The sequence below is a fragment of the Pogona vitticeps genome, chromosome 4 (genome assembly GCF_051106095.1).
Source record: "Pogona vitticeps strain Pit_001003342236 chromosome 4, PviZW2.1, whole genome shotgun sequence".
Taxonomy (NCBI): domain Eukaryota; kingdom Metazoa; phylum Chordata; class Lepidosauria; order Squamata; family Agamidae; genus Pogona; species Pogona vitticeps.
In genome coordinates this window covers 68,438,123-68,450,920 of record NC_135786.1, presented here as the reverse complement: position 1 = coordinate 68,450,920, position 12,798 = coordinate 68,438,123, and the positions used below count along the sequence as shown (strand labels likewise).

General features: G+C 38.8%; 1 protein-coding gene across 8 annotated transcripts in view; it reads right to left on the bottom strand.

Annotated features, from left to right (window-relative positions):
* OSBPL9 (oxysterol binding protein like 9) overlaps positions 1-12,798 on the bottom strand; it is a 116,929-nt gene that overhangs the window by 61,058 nt on the left and 43,073 nt on the right. The window lies entirely within an intron of this gene.

Sequence of the window (12,798 nt, the reverse complement as noted above, 5' to 3'; positions counted from 1 at the left end):
ACTTTAAGAAGGCCAATTTCAGTAAACTTAGGGAATTACTGTCTGTAATTCCATGGACAAAGATACTGAAAGAGAAGGGAGTTCAGGATAGATGGGAATTTCTGAAAAGGGAGATACTAAAGGCACAATCTAAAACTGTTCCAATACGAAGGAAAAATGGGAAATGTCTAAAGAAACCAGAATGGTCGACTAAAGAACTTTAAACTAAGTGTTAAAAAAAACATGTACAAGAAATGGAAAAACGGGGAAAGCACTAAACAGGAATACAAGCAAATAGCCAATATATGTAGGGGGAAGATAAGAAAAGCAAAAGTGCAGAATGAACTCAGGCTTGCCAGACAGATTAAAAACAATAAAAAGGGCTTTTTAGTGACACCTGTAGCAAAAGGAAAAACAAGGAAATGATAGGGTCGCTGCATGGAGAAAATGGCCAACTACTAACAGAGAACAGGGAAAAGGCTGAACTTCTCAAAACCTTCTTTGCCTCAGTTTTCTCCAAAAAGGAAAATAGTGCTCAATCTGAGGTGCAAAGAGCAGGTGATGTAGTCCAGAACAGGTATTTGTTTGTTTGTTTGTTTTATTTTATTTATACCCTGCCTATCTGGTCAATATGAGAAGTAGTCCAGGAATACCCAGCTATTTTAAATGAATTCAAGTCTAAAGGGGCAGACGAATTACATCCAAGGATATTAAAAGAACTGGCAGAAGTAATTTCAGAACCACTGGCAATAATATTTGAGAATTCTTGGAGAACAGGAGAAGACCCCACAGACTGAAGAAGAGCAAACATTGTCCCTATCTTCAAAAAGGGAAAAAAGGAAGACCCAAATAATTATTGCCAGTCAGCCTGGCATCAATTCCCAGAAAAATTCTAGAGCAGATCATTAGAGAGTTTGTTATTACAGTACTTAGAAAGCAATGCTATTATCACTAAAAGTCAAGACGGGTTTTTCAAAAACAAGTCATGCCAGACTAATCTGATCTCTTTTTCTGATAGAGTTACAGACATGATAGATGAAGGGAACACTGTGGATGTAGCATATCTTGATTTCAGTTAGGCCTTTGACAAAGTTCCCCATGATATTCTTGCAAGGAAGCTAGTAAAATGTGGGCTAGACAGTGCTACTGTTCAGTGGATTTCTAATTGGTTGACTGACCGAACCCAAAGGGTGCTCACCAATGGCTTCTCTTCATCCAGGAGAGAGGTAACTAGTGGGGTATCTCAGGGTTTTGTTCTGAACCCTTGCTATTCAACATCTTTATCAATGACTTGGATGAAGGAATACAGAGTATGCTGATTAAATTTGCAGATGATACCAATTTGGGAAAGGTTGCTAATTCCCCAGAGGACAGGATTAAAATTCAAAATGACCTTGACAGATTAGAGTCCTGGGCCAAAACTAACAAAATGAATTTCAACAGGGAGAAATATAAGGTCCTACACCTAGACAGAAAAAAATGAACTGTACAGATATAGGATGGAAGATACCTGGCTAGACAACAGTACCTGTGAAAGGGATCTAGGAGTCTTGGTAGACCACAAACTGAACATGAGTCAGCAGTGTGATGCAGCTGCCAAGAAAGCCAATGCAATTCTTGCTTGCATCAATAGGTGTATAGTGTCTAAATCAAGGGAAGTGATAGTACCACTTTATTCTGCTTTCGTCAGACCTCACCTGGAGTATTGTGTCCAGTTCTGGGCACCTCAATTCAAGGAGGATGTTGACAACCTGGAACATGTCCAGAAAAGGGCAACCAAAATGGTCAAAGGTCCAGGAGCCATGTCCTATGAGAAGCGGCTTAAGGAGTTGGGAATGTTTAGCCTTGCAAAAAGAAGGTTAAGAGGGGAAATGAGAGCCATATTTAGATATCTGAAGGGATGTCATGTTGAGGAAAGGGCAGGTTTGTATTCCACAGCTCCAGACACTAAGTAGGAGTAGGAGCAATGGTTTCAAACTACAGGAAAAGAGATTCCACCTGAATCTCAGGAAGAGCTTCCTGACAAAGCTGGTCAGCAGTGGAATATGCTGCCTTAGAGTGTGGTAGAGTCTCCTTCTTTGGAGGTTTTTAAGCAGAGGCTGGATGGTCATCTGTCACGAGTGTTTTGATAGAGTTCCTGCATGGCAGGGGGTTGGACTCGATGGCTCCTGTGGCCTCCTCCAACTCTGTGATTCTATGATTCTATAAAAGGACAAGGCACCATATCCCCATTCACCACACATCTGTTATATTTCAAATCTTCATTATATGTTTCACATATATGCAGTTTATTCATATGCTGTATTCAGTATATGCTTCTAGTGCGGCCATCACCAGCCTTAGGAGGACTTTACTTTGTCCATCCTTGTAACAGTTACAGTGACTCACTGAGTTACAGGAGCTTATTGAGTGCATTAGGTCCCTAAAATGAAGCAAGATGTAGCATTTGCTATAATGTTGGCCTCCTTCCAGCCCAGTCATCAAAACAAAAAGCTGAGCATCCATCTTTTTAACAGATGTAGTACTTCAGTATCCTATAAAGACCTCTGTAATAGCATTCTTTTTCAATTGTGCCTGAAAATATCTTGATCAACTTTCTAACTGCTCATACCTCCATGAACTCTTAAGAACATGTATCAAAAACACTTGTAGTGTAACTATGTAAACAACTTATAGAAGCTGTCATTCTCTTCAAAATCACCAGTACAGATAGTAATGTAATAAGGTACATCAATGAAACAAGCAGTAACTGCTGGGGTGTAAGTGTGCATATTTCCAGACTGTCCAGTCTTATTGGTATGGGTAGCTTTACCCTCTTCCCCACTCTCTGAAAGGCAGCAATTATGACATAAGGAACAGGTGCTGCTTAGTATACACCTGTACGTTAAAATATCTATGAACCATGCCTCTCCCAGGGCTATGTGCAATCCTAACATGAACATGTATATGGCACGAATAATATCCTGCTTTCTAGCCACTTTTAATGGCTATTATTCACAACAAAGATGATGGAGGAAATTTTAAAAGATAAACCCTTAGGGCAGGCAACCTTGTAAACTAGGCCCAATCCAATGGAAAACCAATTTCTGATCTATGTACCAGTTTGGAAAGTATGAATCATAACAAATATAAACTAATTTCTACAGCACTCTTACCCTGAAGACTGAAAACATTTATTGTACCTCAGCTTCATTCCATCATGTGCATGGAAAACGTTCTAGTCTTGTTGGAATATGCATGGATACCAAGAAGACACACATGTAAAGCTCACACAATGTTTTCACAGAATATACAGCATGTTTCAAAGAATGGCTGAAATCCTATTGAGTACTATGTGTGCATAACTCCACATTACACATGCTACTCACAAAGAACTTCTGCTGGCCCACTACTTAATCAGCTATTAGATGTCTCACCAAATTAAGAAACATAATGTCAAAAGCCAGCTCTTTTTCATCCGGGTTCACACCTGAACAGCAGGTACTACTACTAGCAATATTTCTCTAGACAACACTTCTCTAGAACTGACAGCATACTGTAAAAGTCTACCTCTTCCCAACTGGACCCATGCCCCTCCTGGCTTTTAAAAGGTGCCAGAAAGGGGATAGTTCAATAGGCCTGTCAGATGAACTCGTCCTTGCAAGAGGGATATCAACCTTGAAGCTTAAAGGAGACAGGGATTAGGCCTGTTCTAAAGGTGGATTTTCCATTGGATGTTTTTAACAACTATTGTACTATCACAAATATTCTGGTTGAGAGGGTGGTGGCTGGACAGCTTCAGGCGCTCTTGGATGACACCAATAGTCTGGATCCATTCCAATCGGGTTTCAGGCTACATCATGGGATTACAGATTACAGAACTGGCCCAAAACAACAAAAATGAGTTTCGGCAGAAAAAAAAGTTGTAGGAAATATTAGATGCACTCATATACAATGGGTGACTATTGGCTTAGCAACAGTTATATGTGAAAAGGATCTGAGGATTTTAGTAGACTACATGCTAAACTTGAATCAAAAAGGTAGCACAGCACCAAAAGACCACAAGCAATACTGTGCTGCATCAAAATAAGTACAATGTTCAGATCAAAAGAAGGTATAATACTGCTCTACTGTGTTTTGGTCAGACCTCACCTGGAATACTGTGTGCAGTTCTGGACACTGCAGTTTAGAAATAATATTGACAAGATGGAACTTGTCCAGGAAAAGGATGGCCAAAAGGTCTGAAAACAAAGTTCCATGAGGAACAATGGAGGGAGCTGGATATGCTTAGCCTGGAAAAAAGAAAGCTGAGTGGTGATTTGATAGCTATTTTAATATGTCTCAAGAGCTGTCCTACAAAAGATGCAGTTAATCTTGTTTTCTGCCCTTCCAAAGCAATGGATTCAAATTACAGGAAAGCAGGTTTCAACTAACTCACGGTAAGGAAAACCTATACACAGTAAGAGATGTTCAACAATGGAATGGACTATTTTAGAAGGTAGTGGAGCATTCTTCCTTGGAGGTTTTTAAAATGGAGCTTGAATGGCCATTGGTTAGAGATCCCTTAGCTTTGGATTAAGGAGTTGGACCTGATGATCACTGGGGTCTCTTCCAGCTCTACAATCCTATAACTATATATACTAATCTAACTAAAGAATAAAAAATAGTTCTAACAAATTTTCTGAGAAAAGTGATTTTAGTTCTTAAGCATACTAAGAACTAATCTTTTGACACAAGAAACTGAATGAATAAATATGACAAACAAGCCCCTGAAGAAAGACATAACAGACCTCGATGAAAACAATTAAAAAGCCATGCCAGAGTTTACAACCAAGTCTACAGAGTAAAACAAAAGAGAGGAAAAGGTATCCTTTCGCTTCCTTCTGACATTCTGGCATTACTGTTCAATTAGGGAGTTAATCAAGGTTTGGCTCCAGCTGTATTAAAGACAGAGGAAGTCAGTGCAGTGGAGAACATGGAAATGGGTTAGACTCTGAATCCCTTTCCAGGAAGGAAGGAAAGAAAGAAGGAAGGAAGGAAAGCAGAAGACATCTAGCTGATCGAACACAGCATCAAAAGAATGTAAAATGTAATCCATAGTCAAATAAAAACACATAATGCTGGATTTAGCATAGTTACACCATTCATTCCTATGAGTCAGGTCAAAGAATAGGGATAAGAGAGCACTCAATTCAGAGTAGGAAGAATATGGTACTAGAACATAAGACTCCATATTTATTCAGCAAAATGTAAACATGCAAAATGTTCAGCATCTTTTCTGTTGCTCACAGATAATGTGGATATCAGATATTGTCTAAAAAGTCCTGCAAGCAGGTCTATTTCTATTTTACTTTTTTAAGAAGGTAAAGAAATAGAAATATGGGGAGCAGAGATGAGCTCTATGCCATCAAAGTTTTCTCCATTTGTCTTAGTAACCATTATGGTTCTATGACTGTACAGGGGCATATCAGACATTGCTGTTTAGGAAGACAAACAATAATATACTGTGTGATGAGATGGGTTTTTAAGTTAAAATCTTTTAAGGCATATGGGTTTTGTAATTATGAAGTGAGCTAGAGAGGTTCCATTTTGTTTCTTTGTATATAGTATCTGTGCTATGCTGACAAATTGTTTTCTAGGCGAGCAGAGAGAATGTTATTCTGAAGGCCTGAGAAGGACTCTGTGTGATTAGATAGATGGGAATTGTTGTGACTCTTTGATAAACCACCGTAACCCAAATAACATCTGCTGTGTATGAGAAAGAATTCATGTGATGTAACAGGACTGTTTGCCTAGTAACGAACTCTGATTGGATGACATCGTGGGAAGGTGCATTAGGCCCTTGCCAGTTACTCTTGAAAAAGGAACTTTTTACCTATGGACATTGTCTTTCCAAGACCGACCTTTCAGTGATTCGTGACCTACATTTCAGCCATATGGGACTTACCCTGATGTCTTGAGAGAGAGTTTGGTGGCCTACCTACATGGACTGGTTTCTATGCTTTGCTGGATTACTTTTAGACTTATGGGATTTTACCTAAGGACTGTGCATGGACTATTTTCTATGGACTGTTCTATGGAATATTCTTTATGGACTTCTTTTCTTGGAATACTCCATATGGACTATGCTCTTGTAATTTTCTAAGGACTATGGGACATATAATGGATTTTTACTTTTGTTTAGGGGTTTTTATTCTATAGGATCACTGAGGACTATAGCCTTTTTATAACCAACTTGGATTATTTTGGTTTTTACTAATGATTTCTTGTACTGGAACTGTTTTGATTCTTTTTAATGTCTTTTTGTATTTTTAATAAGGTTTTTGAACTCTTTTATATTTTTCATGTTTTCTTTGCCTCACTACATCTTTGTAACTAAACAGCACAATGCTAGTTTATTTGTTTTGGTTTAATTTGGCTTTGAATATCTAGTAACATGCTTTTTCTTTAATAAAATAAAGATTATAAAACTCATTTGGTTTCCTGAACAGTACACTTGCCATAGGGTCATCTGAGAATGCTGCCTCGGCCTAGCTTACTTAGAGTCCTGTCAGTGGTGCAAGTTAAGTCTAAGGACTACAAAGCCCACTTGACCTTTTCACAATAATATCTGAGAGTACCAGGGTGTTCTTATGTGGGCAGACCTGTGAGAAGGAGTGTTGTAGCATGGCTGGCTGAATTGGACTCTTTCAGCCCATTTTAGCATGTGCAAACTCCTAATTGCTCTCTGTCCAAGCTTACACGCGTGTTTTCGAACCCGTGTTCGCTACATGGTGGCAGCTGCGGGATGGACCACGTGCTGGGTTTTGTAGTACCTCAGGATGACCAATTTTTGTTCTATCTAACAGCTTGAGTGACTCTGATCCACAAGCTAAGTTTTGATTGCAGTGGGACACTGAGGCTTCAAGGAGCTAGGTGCTTCCCTGGGTGTAAACAGTAATTTCCTAGGAAACACTGTTTGCCAGCAGTTAGATCTAAAGGCTGTGGTAAGAGGTGTTAAATCTTCAGGCTGTGGTAATGTGTGTTAGAATCTGGGGTGCTCTTTTAAGAAAGAGATTCCCAGTGGGACAAGCAAACTGTTAGGAAACAATTGGATTTAATCAGTAGGCATGTGCAGGTTGTTACAACGTTGTAGTGAAGAAATTCCAAGATGCATGTCCTTTATTTTTGGAGTGCTTGTACCCAAGTTGAGCAGGTCATTTCACAATCTTAGGATTGCACAAATGACTCTGATTACATTGTTTTGGAACTTGCATCCAGGTTTTTTGTTTTTGTTTTTGGCCTAAGTGTACTCCTATAATCTTAGGATTTGCCGGAGCACCTGGCCGTGTTCCAGCCTAGCTCTGGGTCTCCCCACTACGATCTTAGGATCTGTCAGGAGTACCTAGTTGCATCTGGCTTGGCCTAGAGTCATGCCCTATGATCTTAGAGGTATCTATCTGCACCCAGTTCAGTCATTGATCATCTCTGTAACTTTAGGGTTCACAGAGTGATCACAGTTTTTCTTTTCTCTTCCTTTTGGATTTTTCAGTATTTTGGTTTGGCAGCTGTTTGTTCTCTCGCCTATCTTAGGATAGCAGAAGGGACAGCAGTTGGTCAGAAGTGCAGAGGAGATTTTTAGATTTTCCTTTCTATTATTAGAGTTTTGTTTGCTGACCTAGCCAAGGCTAGATTGCCAGCTGAAATGGAGGAGCAAAACCAGTCGAAAACCGTGGATATACTCTTGGAAGTGGCTTCGGGATTTTTCGAGCAAGCCAAGCAGAAAATTAGGGAAAGAGATTGTCTGATACGTGAGCTTTATCAGGAAAACATCCTTTTAAAACGTTTTCTTAGCACAGAACCTGGCTTGATGCAAAGGTTTTTCCAAGTTCAGCAGGGTTCCTTTGGGGATTACTGCAACGAGACGCTCCAAACAATTGGGAGCGACCCTAAGATGCAAGATGCTTGTGTGGAAAGAGTTAACGAGGCCCAGTGGAATGCTAAGGAGCATTCCAGAGAAGACAGCGATTCATCGCCCGTCCAAACAAAGGATTTACAGGCCCTGGAGCCGCGCGCAGAGAAAGGAATGCAGGAGAAAGTTCCCCGAGAAGCTGTGTCCTTGAGCAAATCAGCATCGAACGACGCAAGGGAAAACTGCAGTGCTCCAGAGAACTGCAGTGCATTGGAATTCAGCTCAGAACCATCTTCAGCTCCTTTTCAGAGCACAGGACAGGTGAGAAGTTCTGAAATAATTCGGGATGAGACTATGGGTTTGCCAGGACTTGTGTCAGCAGATCTTGATGCATGTCAGATCTCAAACAACCCCCCTTCTCTTAGCCCAGAGGGAACAGCGAAAGCAGACCCTGTTAGGTTGGCAGAGACCCCGTGTACTTCATGGCAGTTCGGAAGTAAAGAAATATACCAAGGGGGTGGCCTACTCAAGGTACCGGAAAAGTCAGCTGAGGAAGCTGGAGGAGTGAAGGTTTTCTCAGAGTCATTGCCAAGTGCCATAGGAGGTGATAGTGGAGCAGTTTTGCAGCATGGACTTTCACATTGTTGCGATAGTACAAATGACTCTGTAAACTTGATTAAAGATAGAAAGCTGCATTTGAACTTGTCAGATTGTGAGACTGTTCCTAACACAACCAACGATGGGGGAAGCGCTAACTTTTTGGGATTACAAAGTACTGATGTTTCTCCAGAGACTGAAATCATATCTGAAAACTTTGGCCCAGTACCACAGTTAATCTTCTCAGAAAGATCTTTAGAAAGAAAAGCAGAGGTTGGGGACCATTCTTATTTTCAACAGCCTATTTTCCAAGGAAGTGGTGAGAATGCTGATACTGTTTCTGAGGCTATGCAGAGTACTCCCGAGGGAACTTTGTTGCAACAGCGGCCTCTTGTGACCAAACCTAATAGCACAGCTAATTCAGCAATACAGGGATCCAGGGGTGAAGGCATTGATCAATTCAACCCAGGACAGATATTGGAGCCTGTGTTAGCTAATCCTAAAGTGGAATTGGATTTTAGCCAGTTAAATGTTGCAAACACTGAATACATTTCTGTGATTAGAATAAAAGGAGGGCTTCATCAGATTTTAATTAAAGAGGAACATCGCCCTTATACATCATTTACTTGCCCTCAGGGAATTTACCAACTCAGAAAACTAGCACCTGGAATGGAAAATACCTATGTTACTTTTCAGAAATTGGTTGATGAATTGTTTGGTGATTTATATTATGTGATTGGCTATGTAGACAACCTTGTAATTTACAGCCCTGATCCAATTCAAGCAGACCAAAATGCTTTGACATTCTTAGAGAAGCAGAGACATCGAAGCCCAAGATTAATGCAGTGGTATTTCAGATTACAAAAATATGATTTTGATGTAAAACATCTACTTAGAAAGGAGGCTTTAATTCCCCACTGCTTATCTCGAGTGTTTAGTGCAGATGCAAGGGGAGAAAATGGCTAGAATTGATAAAGCTCTGATGTTTAATTTTCCTGGTATTCTGTATGACTATGTTCCTGAGCATACATAGAGTGTTTTCACTATTATTACTTCATATCAGTATATTGGTTTAACAAGTTATTATGATGTTAACCCTGGTTTCATTATTTTACTGTTTGATGACTAGAGTATTATCTGAGCATATGCAGAGTGATGTATTTGATTAAGTATACTAACATGTTTATTCTTCTGTTTTTCAGACTAGTAGAAGTGTTTAAGGCAAATTTCTCTCATGTATGGTAAATACTGTAATTATAATAGTTCTCATATAACAATTGTTTTGCTATTTTAGAATCATATTTGAAATGTATGACTTTATGCTCATATTAATATCTTTCTCTATTTTGTTAATGCTTAATTATGACATCTCATCTTATTCAGTTATCAAAATTAAAACTTAAATTGTTTAGGAATTTTGTTAATCTTCAGGGGGCTTGTGATGAGATGGGTTTTTAAGTTAAAATCTTTTAAGGCATATGGGTTTTGTAATTATGAAGTGAGCCAGAGAGGTTCCATTTTGTTTCTTTGTATATAGTATCTGTGCTATGCTGACAAATTGTTTTCTAGGCGAGCAGAGAGAATGTTATTCTGAAGGCCTGAGAAGGACTCTGTGTGATTAGATAGATGGGAATTGTTGTGACTCTTTGATAAACCACCGTAACCCAAATAACATCTGCTGTGTATGAGAAAGAATTCATGTGATGTAACAGGACTGTTTGCCTAGTAACGAACTCTGATTGGATGACATCGTGGGAAGGTGCATTAGGCCCTTGCCAGTTACTCTTGAAAAAGGAACTTTTTACCTATGGACATTGTCTTTCCAAGACCGACCTTTCAGTGATTCGTGACCTACATTTCAGCCATATGGGACTTACCCTGATGTCTTGAGAGAGAGTTTGGTGGCCTACCTACATGGACTGGTTTCTATGCTTTGCTGGATTACTTTTAGACTTATGGGATTTTACCTAAGGACTGTGCATGGACTATTTTCTATGGACTGTTCTATGGAATATTCTTTATGGACTTCTTTTCTTGAAATACTCCATATGGACTATGCTCTTGTAATTTTCTAAGGACTATGGGACATATAATGGATTTTTACTTTTGTTTAGGGGTTTTTATTCTATAGGATCACTGAGGACTATAGCCTTTTTATAACCAACTTGGATTATTTTGGTTTTTACTAATGATTTCTTGTACTGGAACTGTTTTGATTCTTTTTAATGTCTTTTTGTATTTTTAGTAAGGTTTTTGAACTCTTTTATATTTTTCATGTTTTCTTTGCCTCACTACATCTTTGTAACTAAACAGCACAATGCTAGTTTATTTGTTTTGGTTTAATTTGGCTTTGAATATCTAGTAACATGCTTTTTCTTTAATAAAATAAAGATTATAAAACTCATTTGGTTTCCTGAACAGTACACTTGCCATAGGGTCATCTGAGAATGCTGCCTCGGCCTAGCTTACTTAGAGTCCTGTCAGTGGTGCAAGTTAAGTCTAAGGACTACAAAGCCCACTTGACCTTTTCACAATAATATCTGAGAGTACCAGGGTGTTCTTATGTGGGCAGACCTGTGAGAAGGAGTGTTGTAGCATGGCTGGCTGAATTGGACTCTTTCAGCCCATTTTAGCATGTGCAAACTCCTAATTGCTCTCTGTCCAAGCTTACACGCGTGTTTTCGAACCCGTGTTCGCTACATACTGTACTGTCCATTGGAAATGGCCAAATACAACAGGACCCCTGTAACTGCAGGGATTGGTTCCAAATCCCCCCAATGCAAACCCCCCCCCCCCCCCGTGGGTTACAGTGAATGCTATTTTAATACATCACATTAGGGTGGCCAATTCTGGTTACTTCATCTTTAAAAATATATATTTTTAAGAGTTTTCTTTTAATATTTTTAAGATTTTCAGACTGTGGATAAGCAAGTCATTGGATATCCCACTGATACAGGGGTCCTATTGTACTGGAAGACATGTGGCACTATACACTAAGCATTCAAGCTGAAATCCTGTTGCCATAACTTGTGTCATGTAAGGCTGATGGTACCATCAGCAGCTGCAATTTTTGGAAATTAATCATTTCTAACATCTCTCTGAAAGCTCCCAAGAATCCCATGTAATGCCTTTCGTTGTGGGATGGGAAATTAAGTATTTACCTTCCTATCATATGGCTTTCACAGCTTCCCAACAATGAAAGGGCTTACATTGCTAACTTCTGTCCTGAAGCCTTGGGAGCTTCAGGACAGAAGTTAGCAATATTTAGGTTTTTTTAAAAGAGCCATTGCTTATGACATTATTAGCCTTATATGGTATAGGTTATGACAACAGAAGTTCTGCCAGAATAATGGGCACTTACAATTTCACTTAATGCACTATTGAGCTCACCAATTACACATTAGTAGCCACCAATCTACAAGAGACCAGTGTATTAATTATGGGTTTTCATCTGAAAAAAAATTCAACTCTCTACTATGTAAAAAATGCAGCATCATCTCTCACACACAAACTAGTGGAAAGGACAAAACAAAATAAATTCATATTAAAATAAATTAAATTGAGACACTATACTACGTAAGGCAGTAATATGAGGGTAATAAAAGTTAGTATATTTTAATCTCTTCTGTTTTTTGTCAATCTCTTGAAAGGCTTTTTTTTTCAAATGTATGATACAAAAGCTACAGAACTGCTGGAAAATGTATTCCTGTTCCAGAAGGTAATAGCTGCAAAAATCGCCTGCAGATTTTACCTGTTACCTGCATCTAGATATATATTATTGCTATATTCTGAAGAATGGCTGTGGTGTTAATTAACAGTTAATTCCTTTACTGTCTAGAATAAGTGATGAATGTGTGGTCTAAAAGTGTTGTACAGAAATTAGAAAATTGGTTCACATTGTATTTTCTAACACTGCAAAACTTGTAATGCAGTGTTCTCTGTATCTTATGAGGATCCGTGGAAACAATCAAAGGCAGAGGACAGCCGAGTCATTGACAAGCCTCTAATAAAAAATACATACGTGCACAAAATGGGACCTACAACTGGTGTTTAATTAATACATAGTCATACTTTTAAGATCTTCAGTAAAGAAGACAAAATACTGCAATACTACAATTTTTGCAATATTTAAAAAATTACAGCATGAATCAATCGTGTTCCTACAATTAAATGCTTATTGACTCAAGTAAAGCATTTAATTTGCAGTACATTTGAGACAAAGAGGAAAGAAAAATAACATACAGTAGCAGTAGGCACAACTGTGATATAAAGTAAGGACAGCAGCCATGAAAATGGAAGCAATTTATAAAAATGATACTAGACACAAAGGTATTTCAGGGGTATATAATGAA